General features: G+C 42.8%; 1 protein-coding gene and 1 long non-coding RNA gene across 12 annotated transcripts in view; one reads left to right on the forward strand and one right to left on the reverse strand.

The window, feature by feature from the left end:
- Asb7 (ankyrin repeat and SOCS box-containing 7) overlaps positions 1-14,011 on the reverse strand; it is a 44,499-nt gene that overhangs the window by 20,249 nt on the left and 10,239 nt on the right.
- Positions 3,122-7,483, forward strand: LOC148007711 (uncharacterized). Its single transcript, XR_015646978.1, has 2 exons — positions 3,122-7,122; positions 7,251-7,483. It is a non-coding gene; the product is annotated as an uncharacterized LOC148007711 (long non-coding RNA).

A 14,011-nucleotide genomic window follows, 5' to 3' on the forward strand; every position in this document is an offset into this window, starting at 1 on the left:
CTTGAATTTCTGATAAATGCTACCTAGCCATGTTGTAATACCCTTTGGAATGTTACTGGCCTTGCTACCAGATAGATGCTACCTAGCCACGCTGTAAGGCCCCTTAGCTAGTGTCTACTGGGAACCTGTGTTTGCTGCCCTAAGGCTGCTGCTCTGCGGCTTGTTTTCTGCCTGTAGCTTTGGTTTTACAGCAGGACATCACACTGCACAGTGAATTAGGTAGCGCCCCTTCCTCTAAAGAACGTATGCGGGATTACTGTTTGTGCCAGCAATATACAGAGCAAGCAAAGCGACTGGGCCTGGAGCTTTCTTAGTAGACGTTTTAAGAGGAAATCAAATTTTCAACTGTATAAACAATGACTAAGTCATTCTTTTTCTGTGGGTCACATAAAATTTTGGCAATTTGTATTTTCCAAGGAATGGAATTCTCTATGACATGAAGCTCACCACATTCCTAGATTTTGTTTAACATCTATAGCATCTGGGCCAGAGTCTGTTCCCAGCCCCGAAATTGGTTATGGCTTTCCTCATTTTCAGTCTAGCTACAGTTTTCAATTTTATTGACCTTTTCAAAGAATTACTTTTTTCTTTTATCTCCCATCAATTTTGCTCCCTTTCTATTAGACTGGGTTTTGTTTTTTCCCTTTTTAAAAATACTTTCTTATATTTTTAATGTCATCACAATTACATTATTTCCCCTTTCCTTATGGTTCCTCTAAACTCTCCCATACACCCTCCTCAGTCTTTTTCAAATTTATGAGCTCTGTTTATTAATGGTTATTACAGGCATGTGTGCACATGTATATTCCTATATCTAACCTGTCAGTATGTTACTTGTATGTCTGTACTCAGGCTGTCCACTTGGCATTAGATAAGTTGGTATGTTCCTCCTGGGGAAGACGGTTCTCCTGACCTTAGCCTTCCTTGGTTGCCTGTAGCTCTGGTGTTGGGTTGAGGCCTCGTGGTTTCTGTCTGCTTTGGCATGTCTGTTATTAAGCTCATGCTTAGAGTCATGTTAGTGAGGGTCTTAAGGATGTGACTTCTGCTAATACCAGGAGACACAATCTTAGAGCCAATTCCTGATCCTCTGGCTTCTACAATCTTTTCAGATCCTCTTCCTCGAGATTCACAGACCCTTCGGTGGGGGAAGTCATCCTGGAGATCTATCCAGTGGGAGTGGGACCTACAACTTCTCTGTTGCAAAGGGAAGGTTCCTCAATGAGGGTGAGGACTATACTTATCTGTGGGCATAAGGACTATGCTGGCCTAGTAAAGTGGCAGTTGCATGCTCTCCTCTGAGATCCATAACTTCACTAGGTCTTGGTAGTTGGCTAGGTTTCCAGTACCAGGCATGGTTTCCCTCTTGTTGAGTGAGCCTTAAGTCCAATTGGAGAGCTGCTGGTTACCACCAAGGTGTGTGTGCCATTACTGCAGCCTTATGGTTATCAATCCATGCTGGGCACTGGGGTGCACAGGCATCATAGCTGGGTAGGACTGTGGGTTGCTTCCTTTCTTTAGAGGCTTGTATGACACATGGTACCACGAGAGAGAGAGCTAGTTGGAGGAAGGAAGGCTGTTGGGTCAGTTCCAGATGGGGCTTTTGGGCCCTGGTGTCTTCAGCAGTTAGACTTACCTTACCCCTGAGGAAGAGCGATAGCTTATGGTGTTTGGGAATCTCAGACAGCCCTGAAAAACAACTGAAGACATTTCTCATGCCTGGTGTCAGGCTCTTTGTTAGATTAGCTCTTGGAAGGAGTACGGTTAGTTTGGAAGAGAAAATGTCATTTAAAATATCTATGCATATTAATACAGACATTATAGTTTTATAGTATTATAGTTTTAGGTAGACAATTAATAGCATGATTCATCATGTCTTTTATGGACATCTGTCATTATAATCTCCTCTCTCCTCCTTCTATATTTCTCTCCCCCCTTCCTAATTATAGCCCCCTTCCCTATTTAAACCATCCGTACCCTGCTAATTACAGCCTCCCTCAATATTGAAACCATTTGTACCCTGCTCTTAATTAGAGCCTCACCTTCACCTATTCAAATCATTGCACCCTACTAATCACCTCTCTAATTCTCGTCCACCCCCAACTCCCCAGGAATGGTCTTACTTCTTGGTTTCTGCATTTACTACAGGATCCATATTCACATATGAGGATTTGGAGGGAGGAGCCTCCAATAAGAGAGAACATGTAACATTTGTATGTCTGAGTATGGGTTATCTTTTATAGTTTCATTTACTTGCAGTGTTCATGACTGCATTTCTTACATATGACTGATGCTAGGTAGGGCATCTTTATTACCATACTCTCATTCTCCATTCACGGACACATTTCCTGGCTTTCTGAATAAAACAGCAGTGAATATGACTACACAAGTCTTTCTAGATATAGTCACGTCTTTGGGGCATATGCCTAGGAATGGAATGGCTGGGTCATAAGGTAAGTTTCTTTTTAGCTTTTAAAGAATTGTCCATACTGATTTCCATAATGGCCAGCCTAGTTTGCAGTCCCACCAGTGGTGCAGGAGGACTCTCTTCCCTTATCCCCTCCAGCACTGCTGTCTACTGTTCTGTTGATTTTTGCCACTCTGACTGGGCTATGACGGAACTTCTAGGTCATTTGCTTAGCACTTCCCTAACTGCTAGGGACACTCAACACTTTTTGGAGATAGTTCTTAGTTATTTTCCTTGACAACTCTCTGTTCTAGCCTCGGGAACATTTTTTAAATAGGTCATTTGATTTTTTTGCAAATTCATTGTATATTCTGGGTAGTAACCCTCGGTCAGATGTATAGCTGGATGAGATTCTTTCCCACTCTGCCGGCTTCCTGCTCACCTTTATTTTGGGTTTTCAAGACAGGGTTTGTCAGTATACCAGTCCTAGAACTGGTTCTGTAGACCAGGTTGGCCTCAAACAGAAATCTGCCTGCCTCTACTTCCTGGTCCCGGAACTGAAGACATGTACCAGCACCATCTGGACACTTGTTTCTTCAGCTATACAGAGCTTTTTTGTTTTATTTGTTTTTGTTGGCAGTCACTCTTGGGAAATGGACTCCTATTCGGAAAACCCTTTCCCACACCTTTATCACGCAGGGTACTACCTGTTTTCTTCTAGTTGTTCAGTTTCTGGATCTTTGTTCCATTTGGAGTTACTATTTGTTGAGGGTCTAAACTGAATTCTGCATGTGGACGTCCAGTTTCTTCAATGCTGTTTGTTGAAGATTCCTTCTTCAGTTTGTTTTTGACATCTTTTTCAAACATTAAATGGCTGAAGTTATGATGATTTTGTTCTGTTTGTTCAGTGTGGTGAGCTAGTACCACACTGTTTTTATTACTATGGCTCTGTAATATAGCCTTAAGATCTGGCATGGTAATGACTTATACCCCCGCCCCCAGGATTGTTTTGGCTATATGGTTCCATATAAATTTTAGGCTAGTTTTTTCACTTTCTGTGAAGAATGAAATGGGTATTTTGATTGGGGTTGCTTGAATCTGAAAATGGCTTTTCATAAAACTCATTTTCACAATATTAATTTTACTAATCCATGAACATGGGATATCTGTCATTTTCTAGTCTATTTCTTCAGAGGTGTACAGTTTTCAATGTTAGAGGTCCTTCATGTCCTTGTATAAGTTTATTCCTAGATATTTTATTTTCTTTGATTGTTGTGAATGGAAGTATGTCCACAATCTCGTTATATTTGCTGGTGGTCTGTGGAAAGCTATTAATTTGTGCAATTTGATTCTGTATCCTGCCACACTGCTAAATTTGTTCATCTTTTCTGGAAGTTTTCTGGGAGAATTTTGGGGATCTCTAATGTAGACTATCATGTCAAGTGCAAATAGTGATAGTTTGACTTTCTCTCCCTTCTTGTATCCCTTTAATTTTCTTTGCTTGCCTTGGTGCTCCAGCTAGAACTTAAAGCATGATGTTGAAAAGGAGTGTGGGTAGGGAACCTCCATGTCTCAATTGCTTCAAGCTCTTCTCAATTTAGGATGGTTTTCTCTGGGTTTCTCATATACAGATCTGTTATGTTGAAGGGGTGTTCCCTCTAGCCCTGCAGTCTCTAGAACTTTAATCCAAAAAACATGTTAGATTTTGTCAAAGACATTTCTGTGTCTATTAAGATGCTCATGTGAATTGTCTTTAAGTCTGTTTATGTCATTTATTATATTGACCTGGCTTAGGATGAGCCATTTCCTATGAAATCAGCTTATGAAGAGCCATACCGCATTTCAGAATAAAGCCAGCCTGCTCATGGCAGATAATCTTTGATGTGTGTCTGTACTGTTTTCAAGTACTTGATTGAGTTTCATCAAGTCTCTGTTGTCAGGGATGGGGTCTCTAGTTCTATTTTGTTGTTACTATGATTCTGGCTTCAGAGAAGGCTCCTATTATTTTAAATAGTTTTAAAAGGATTGGCTGTAGACCTTTGAATCTCTGGTAGAATTCTGCTGTGAATCCATCTGGCCCCAGAAGACGGTGACGACGACGACTTAGAGCTGGAAGGCTTTTTATTACATTCAATCTCCTTATTTACTGGCTTTTATAGGTTGTCTTCATGGCTTCATGGTGGTTAGGTTGAATCTAGAAATCCATCCATTTCTTACAGACTTTCCAGCTCAATGGAGTATAAGTTTTAAAAAATACTCTCTGGTAATATTTTTAATTTCTTTTGGTTAAGTGTTATGTTTGTTTCCCTGTTCATTTCTGATTCTGTTAATATGGGTGAATTGGACCAAAGGTCTGTTTATCTTCTATCTTCTATCATTTATCTTCTCTAAGAACCAACTCTTAGATTAGTTTGTTATTTCTCTTTCACTGATTTCTATTACTTCTTGCCATTAACTGGGTTTGGATTTGGTTTATTGTTTACCCAAACTTTTGATTTGGATCATTAATCGTTTATTTGTGCTCAGACTATTTTGAGGTGGGCACACAATGGTATACACTTCCCTCTTCCCTCGGAGGGCAGCTTTATAGAAGTTTGGCTGTGTTGTGCTTTCACTTAGTTCCAGATACTTTTCAATTGTTCTTCTAGATTCTTCTTTGGCACAATAATCATTCCACAATAAGTGGTTTGATCTCCATGAGTTTGTGTACTTACAAGAGATTGTTTGCTGTCAACTTCAAGTTCTATTGCAATGCAATCAGAATACAAGGAGGTACTTCAGTCTTTTTGAATTTGTTAAGATTTGTTTTGTGTTCCAGGATGGGTCTACTTCAGGAAAGCTCCCACGGGCTGCTGAGCAGAGTGTGTAGTCATTCTCTGGTGTTTAGGTGGACTGTCCTGTGGTATCTGCTAAGCTCTCTTGAGGTATGTCAATTAAGTCTGATGTTTCTGTTTATTTTTAGTTCAGATGACCCTCCCATTTATTGGAGAAAATGACATTAAAATCACTTACTATTAGTAGGTTGATGCTAACTTTTGAAAATGTTTGTCTTTGAATCTAGTAGTACAACTTTAAAAATCCAATTGTGTGCACCAGAGTTTGATGCATGTATGTTTAGGATAATACTGTCATCTTGGTTAACTGTTCCCTTGATCAGAATGAAGCATGCCTCTTTATCTCTTCGTTTTGGTTTGAAGTCTACTTTGTCAGATATTAGGATAACACTGTTCACTTCCTGGTCCCAACTGACTGGAGTCCTTTTGTCTATCCTTTTACTGTAAGGTGATGCCTTTCTTCAAAGCTAAGGTGTGGTTTTGTAGAGAATAAATTGATGGGTTTTGTTTTTTGATGCATTTACTAAGTCTGTGTCTTTTGATTGGAGATTTGAGGCCATTCATATTTAAAGCTATTATTAAAATGTGTGTTAATTGTGGCCACGATGTTGTTGCTTTTTTGGCATTGTGTTCTCAGTGGTAGTTTGTGGGGTTTTGCATTTCTTTCTACAGTCTCGCTATTAGTGCTCATTCCTCTCTTTGGTCTAAATATTGTTTCCTGTGCTTTCTTTAGGTTTGGTTTGTTGGATATAAATTGTTTTTAGGCTTTTTATACTGTGGAACGTTTTTCTTCCTCCCTCATTTGTGGTGGATATCTGCTGTCTATCCCTCTAGACTGGCAGACAAAGTCTTTAAGGATTTAGAATGCTTAATGCTCTCTTGGCTCTTTGGGCTTGAAAAATTTCCATTGAGAAATCAGCTGTTATTTTGAGCTTTCCTTTATGTGACTTGAATTTCCTCTTGAAGCTTTCAGTGCACGTCCTGGGTTGTGTGTGCTTAGCTGGTGTATTAACTGTGATAAGTTGTGGAATTTTCTTCTCTGGTTTTGTCTATTTGGTCTTCTGTTTGCTTCTTGTATTGGTATAGCTGTGTCTTCTCCTTAGTTTGGGGAGGTTTTCTTTTATGATCTTGTTGAACGTTTTTCCCCCTCACCTATGCCTATATTTCAAAGGCTTAGGTTATTTAATCCCATCATCAGTTTCAGCCTTAGTTTTCTCTGTCTCCTTAGTGTATTCCCAATCCCTGGGTTGCACTTGCCATCCTATCAGCCTTCTACTGTGGTTTCTTGGGTATCACTCAGATATTTATTTTCCTTGAGCTGTTCTTGTCTTCTGTGTTGTTTGTGGTTCTTAAAATCCTTGAATTCCCTGATGAAGTGTACAACTCTTAAGTTCTGTGTCTTGGTGTTCTCACTGGCAAACATTTCTACAGTACTGTTGGGTTTAGGAGAGAAAATACTGGCTTCATTTTTCAATGTTGGTATTTTTGAGATGAGTCTGGGCACATAGACTTCTAAGTTTGATACAACAGGCTAGGGAAGACGTGAGGATGGACAGGCAGGTTGGGCCTAGAGGCTGGAAATGGCTTAGGTGAAAAGTGTAGAACAGAAGGCACTGAGATGGTGTTCAGGATGGATCTCCTGGTCCATGAGGTGGTGTTCAGGATGGACATCCTAGTCCAGCCTGTCATACGGAAGTAGATCATGATGAGTGGAGAGGTCGGACATGGTGTGGGAGGAGCCTGTGATCTGGGGGTTAGGTAAGTCCTGGAGATGACTAGAGACTGCATATGGCATAGACAAGGGTGGCCAGACTAGGCTGTGGCACTAGATGAAGAACACAAGCTAGATCTGACAGGTTGGGGACATGATGGCATGATGGGAAGGTGGCATGGATAAAAGATGGCCTGATGGGAAGGTGGCATGGATAAAAGATGGCATGATGGGAAGGTGGCATGGATAAAAGATGGCCTGATGGGAAGGTGGCATGGATAAAAGATGGCCTGATGGGAAGGTGGCATGGATAAAAGATGGCCTGATGGGAAGGTGGCATGGATAAAAGATGGTCTGATGGGAAGGTGGCATGGATAAAAGATGGTCTGATGGGAAGGTGGCATGGATAAAAGATGGTCTGATGGGAAGGTGGCATGGATAAAAGATGGTCTGATGGGAAGGTGGCATGGATAAAAGATGGTCTGATGGGAAGGTGGCATGGATAAAAGATGGTCTGATGGGAAGGTGGCATGGTGGGAAGTTCAGGGAGATTTAATAGTCTAGTCCCTGGAGAAGGATATGGCTGGGTGGAGAGATTCTGGGTTTTTTGTTTTGTTTTTTTCATCCTACTGTCACTCTGAGTTTAATTCTAATAGCTTAAAAACTATTTTAATATAAACTCCTTCCCATGTGCTGTGCTGTCAGACACAGACACACACAGACAGATGGATGGACAGATGGACACAGACCGGGACACACACACACACACACACACACACACACACACACACACACACACACATCCTACAGAGAGAGGTATAGCATTTTTATGTAGAAAATATTTCTTGCTTTTAAGACTCTATCCTTTGAATAAATTAATAAAAGTTAGTTATTATACAATCAAGTTTAAACTAAAAGATTAACTGGGCAAAAGCATCTCCCACTTTTGAGGCCTTAGTACATATTACCAAGTTGCTTTCTACAATTGTTCCCCTTGATTCCAATCACAGTTACTTTGACTACGCCTGGAACTGTTTCCAACCTTTGCATTCTACAGCTACACTACGGCTACAGACAGCTCTCCCCATTGTACCCTGGGTATCTTGGAATGCTGCCTCTTTCTTATTTCCATGTGTTTATCAAGGGGAGCTGCTTGCTTTCCTAAGGGGACCTGGCAGTGTCCTCTATATACTTAACTTCTGTTACATCAGTCAAAGGCTTCCAGATCAGTTCACAAGCTCACTGAAGGCAACGATGAGCAAACACACAATGGCAGGCTCTTCATCGTACTGTTTTGAAATGTGCAACATGGTCTTGGAACTTTTAGAAGCATTTGATAGGATATAAAAAATGTAATAAGGCATTTCTTTTAACTTCTGCCTTTTCAAGACGCTCTTAATCCCTGAGTGGCCCCCGATATCAGAAAGAGTACCACGATTTTTGATTATTAATGTGGTGGCTATGTACACATCCCTGACACACAGGGTGAGAGGACAACTGTGTGGAGTTACTGCTCTCCTCCCACATTTACACAGGTTCTGAAGGATAAGCTTAGGCTGGCAGGTTTGCACAGCCAGTGCCTTGACTGCTGAGCTAGGTCAACTAGCAGATTTGTCCAGAGGTATGATAGTAATATACGGCCATTTGTGTTGACATTCTCAAGTTTTTAGACTTTTGAAAACCCAATTTTCATTATTTTGAAACAGTACACAAGGGAACACAATGTCACTTAGCATGCAGTGACACTGCATGTGACTGCTAAGCATCTAAGGCGTGGTCACTTCTTAAACTAGGGATGGAATCTGTCTAGTTCACCAAAAGGGAATAGCCTCTCACACTACAGATCACACAGCTTAGTTAAACTAGCCAGTGGGTCTCACCCCCACCCCGCTTTTGTGTTCTACAACTCAAACACAGTTTTGTTATTTTAAGCAAACTTGGATTCCTCCTTAGATAGCTGTTTCCCAGCAGGTTCCTCCCAGGGTTACATCACTCCCCTGATTCTGTCATACATGAGCAGCCTCTTGGTCCTGAGTTTACTAGGTCTGGGTGATCAGTGTTGGTTGGTATTACCATGTGGCTATGTGGATTTGATAGATAAAACTGTATTTTCTTTTAACTGTGTCCTTTCATGTATGAATATTTAGATAAACAATTTCTGGTTTTGCCAGTGGCTTAGGTTTCTACTCCTTGCTGGCTTCCTGGTATAGCTTTGCCTTTTCAGTAAGTGGTGACAGTTCTCCCTTATTGTCAGACCTAAACCTTTAGTTGCTTTTGATTTTGTTTGCAGCATACCTCACCTGCCATTCTTGCCTTAGGTCTTGGGCCCTTCTGATGAGCTCTGTAACCAGAGCATCCTATAGCCCAGTCCGCTCTTCTTTCTTCCCCACCACGCCCCAACATCCCTAGAATAGGCTGCTGGACAAGCTCTCATCACTGACACTGTCATTGTCCCACACAAGTAGAATATCCCACACCATCATGTTTCCAGCCCTCCTTCATGCTTCACAACTTTCAAGGACTCCACTCCAGCCCTGCATTCTGGAAAGCTCGTGGACACACTCACCACACCTCACACAAAGGAGGCCTTGCTGCCCACAGCACTTAGCTCTGCCAGGAATGCCTTTCTTCTTTTTTAGGCACTAGAGAACCATAGTTTGGATGATGGTTTGGAGCCCAGCTCCACACTCATCAAGGTGGAAGACGATGGGGTATGAGTTACATTTGCTTCTATGGTTTGTTTTCCAAGGGAAAAACACAGTGTTGCCCTCTTAAGAGCTATGACGCAAGGTACACTCTCAGTCATCAGGGGGCACTGCTACCCACCTAGCCACCTGCTAGGCTGTGACTTGCTGAAGCCTTTTACTACTGTGGCTGTGCTGAAAGCAGGGCCTGGCATACATTCAGTGCTTAGCAGCATCTTCTGAGTATGAGTGAATGTTTTACCAGGAGCCAAATGGCCACCTTACACACCTTGGCGTCCTGTCACACACGGAGAAAGAACACACAGAGGGAGAGAGTACAGAGTGCACAGTGAGCAAATCCACTTCTTCCAATTCTTTTCCTCATCTCCCTATTGGATGATTTGGAAAAGCAGCTATCACTAATTTAGGCAGCTTCTAATCCTAACTCAGCTTTTAAATTGCTTTTAAGGAAACGGTGAGTCTTGTCTCATGAGGTCAGGAAAAACCATTTTCCTGCTATTTGTTCTCTTCCTCACTAGGAGCAATCATGGCCATGGTTCTTCCTTCGGGGAACTTCATGTGAACAGGAGCTACTGACGCTGAACAGGATGCTAAAATCCCTCCCCATGCTTATGGCTGGCACTGCACTAAGGTCCAGGGAACAATATTACACGGGGGGAGAGCATCATACAGGACCCAGCAGCAGCATCTAACAGGAACGAAAATAAAGTTCTCACCTGACCTGCTCTAGCGGAAGCAGGTGGTTTCTCTGAGAAAGTGCCAAAGACTTAAAGGGGAAGCAGTCATATGCAAGGAAAAGTGGACCACGACGGAAGGGGCTTTACGATGACCTCTGGGGTTAAGCTTCTAAGCTCAGACAGCCCAACCAAGAAGGGAGAGGGGCTGCTGCATAGAGTTGTGGCTGCAGGGCTCAAAGGACCAGCTGCTGTGCTGAGTATGTGACAGACTGAGAATATTCTTTGCAGAGAAATAAGAAGTCCCTACTGGATTTAATTTCCATTTCTACTTAGAAGTGTCACATTATTTAGAGACCAGGTGGGGACAGGGCAATATAATGTGAAGAAGATCAATCCAGACTTGGTGAGGAAAGAGGTTTCCCCCCAAGGAGTGGGAAAAAGAAGAAGAGAAGAGACAGAAAGCTACCAAGAGAGGAAGAATGCAGAAGCTCAAGCAATAGGCCACATCTCAGGAGAGGACAAAAGTGGGTACACCGTCCGGAGACTCCTGCGCGGCACTCGTAGACTGCAGGGCCACTGGCAGATGTGCCTGGATATTACGTGGAGGATGTGCTATGCACTGACGCCTCAGCCTGACAGTGACGACCATGGCAGGAGTTTCCTTCTTACTTAACCTTTCCAAACTTGCTTTACAATTTGCCGTGAGAGGGATGAGGAGGCGCATTCTCCGAATCTTGTTTCAGTAGGGTAATGTTCTCACAGAACAACACAAACAGCACCACACTGGTCCTGCAGCACTGAATGAGAACTCGGAGGTGGAAGCACAATGTAAAAGCTGTGTATGTGACCCAGCAGTGCCCAGCCATGAGGAAAGAAGGGAAGTTTGGGCAACCTTTGTGGGGAAGAGCAATGATATTGTACATTCTCATGCACGAACACCAATTCTGGACAGACCGATGATTCAAGTACCACAAAATCTTGAGAAGAAGATGCAGGTGAGTAATGACCCTACACCATGAAGTGTTTACTAACCGAGATCCAACAGACACAAACCAGAAGGCAAAAGCAAGATAGAATGTGTCCAGTGTATGGTGAGAGCAATAGGAGGAACGTGGGAACGCTACAAGCTAGAAGAAAGGTTTCCACCCGGAGCTAACAAAGGTAGGCACCGGAGCAAGCCTCACCTGAACAAGGGAGGAAGACAAGGACAGGCTCAGACTTGCCACAGTTTGATATTCGGATGTCATCTTGGGAGGGGCAAGCACATCACACAAGGACGAGCCAGCCAGCTAGCAATACCCTGCTGAGAAGGGGGGGGGGGCATTGTCCCACCCAGTCCCAGGAGGGCACAAGAAGGAACTGTAGGTCTTGGAGGACAATGTATAGGCATCCATAAGTGCGGTCTGACTTGGCAGTGCTTCTAGGGGTTAAGGGAGAAACTCTGACAAGGGTGGGCTTTTGTTGTTGCTTTTTTTTTTTTTTTTTTTTTAAGAAAGACCAGTCAAGGACTCTCCCTGCTATACTGGCCCTAGCAAAAAAATGCCAACAATTTCAAATGCCTCACAATGGAAGCTAAGTGCAAATCAATTGCACCCAACAAGTAGAATCTCAGGCTTAACTATGTCCTGATAAGGAATTATCTCAAGGAAGCTGTTAGGTGACAGAAGTCAGGACACTGACATAACATTAAACAGAGTAGTGGGCCGGCTAGAAAGAAGGGCTAGAAACCACTTAGGCCTCGGTGCACAAAAGTCAACAAAAGCCAGTTTCTGGAAGGAGAATCTGGTACTGAAGAACAGCTAGTGGCCACCTCCAGGCACTGACAATAGAATATTTACTCTGGGTTTTAAGCAGGTAGATTATGCACCACCTTCTCAAAAGTCTGCTGAGAAAATTTTATGCTTTCTAAAATACTAAAATGAACAAAGTTGAAAGAATATCCAAATGGTAACATATTTATTTGAGCAGCTACTCTACTGAAGATAACAGGGTAAGACTGAACGTATTTCTAACAAAACTCACTGAGGTTGCTTTCTGTAGTAGTAACGATTACTTTAGATACTAACTGTGGGACTGGGCACCCAACTCTACAAATGCACGAAATTGTGCAGTGTGGACTCAGGAATGGCAGAGTTCACTGAGTGCATGTACGCATACACACACACACATACACACACACACACACACACACACAGACACACACACACACATACACACACACATAGACATACAGACACACACACACACATAGACATACAGACACACACACACACGCACACACACACACACACACACACACACACACACACACAGGCACGCACACACTTTTCTTAAAAGTTTTAAGGCTTGAACCTTAGGCTTCACGCAGGCTAGATACACAGTCTGCCACACAGCCGCCTTCTGCCCTTTAGGATGTAAATGATCATCACGGGGTGGGGGAGAGAGCGCTGCTTAGGACCTGTAGCCCGTAAGTCAACTGTGACCCTGCCGTGGACTGTCCCTCTCCCTTATCACTCACTAACATATACATAGACGTCAGACTGGAGCATAGCCACAGCTGTGACATGTTTTCTATGACTGCTCACACACTACAACTGATAGGACAAAAATACGTCATAAAGTTGAGTGAAAAACAGCTGTGGCAGAACAGTTGTGTCATATGTAGACTAAAAACTACATGAAGCACAATTTCTACAAGTGTGCTAGAAGTATCCAGAGGACTAAGCACCCAGGGTCACTCAGGCCCAGGGACCCTTCTGAGTAGGGGCAGGCAAGACCTGTGCAGGTCCAATGGGATTTGATGTCGGTCGGAAACTTATCTAAAGATGTGCTTTGTTTTAAGGAGATAATACTCATGTGTCTGGACTCTGTCTATAGCCAATGTCTTAGGGCACATTAGTCCTATTTGAGGCCACTGGGACACATGATTACTCTTGGGCTTGGATTTAGCCTTATCTTGGAGTCAGACTCTGATGGTAGCCTTAGCATTCATACAGTCCCATAACTCACACAGCCTTTCTGAGGGCTGTGGAACTGCTAACGCCTTCTGTACTTTAGAAGGCAAGCAAGTCTTGTAGCAAAGTACACTCCTAGAATGAAACAAATAACTGCTGATGAGCAATCCAGGGCCTAGAGTGGCCCAGACAAGCTGTTCTACACCCTACTATAATGTAGACAGAAGTGATATCTACACACACACACACACACACACACACACACACACACCTCATAGGAACACGCACAATCCCCCTCCCATCTTCAGGGCAAGAATGAAATTGAAATTCACTGGCGAGAGGAGTCAATTGAGAAGATTAGTGTCAAAGTCTTATAGAAATGTCTAGTTTTCTGAAGCAGACACATAAAATGGCAAATGCGGTCACCAACCAAGTCTGTCTACAGAATCAGAGCTCAGATAAGAGCAGCCTTTTTGCATATGTAGACACACTGTAAGTTCTAGAAAAGTCAGGATATCCAAAAGAACAACAAGAAGAAAAGGAAGTAAGAAGGAAAGGTTAAGGAAGGTATGAAGGATAGGAAAAGTCAAAAATGTTTAAAGGGACCTATGCTAGGCTCCTCTGCTTAAGCAATTTCCAAAAAGGGAAACCTGGGCAGCTCCCCCACGGCAGACACCACAACTACTTCTGCTTCTGACACCCAAGGGCAACTGGCCCCAATAAGGG

The sequence above is a fragment of the Rattus norvegicus genome, chromosome 1 (assembly GCF_021556685.1).
Source record: "Rattus norvegicus strain SHRSP/BbbUtx chromosome 1, alternate assembly SHRSP_T2T, whole genome shotgun sequence".
In the NCBI taxonomy this organism is placed as follows: domain Eukaryota; kingdom Metazoa; phylum Chordata; class Mammalia; order Rodentia; family Muridae; genus Rattus; species Rattus norvegicus.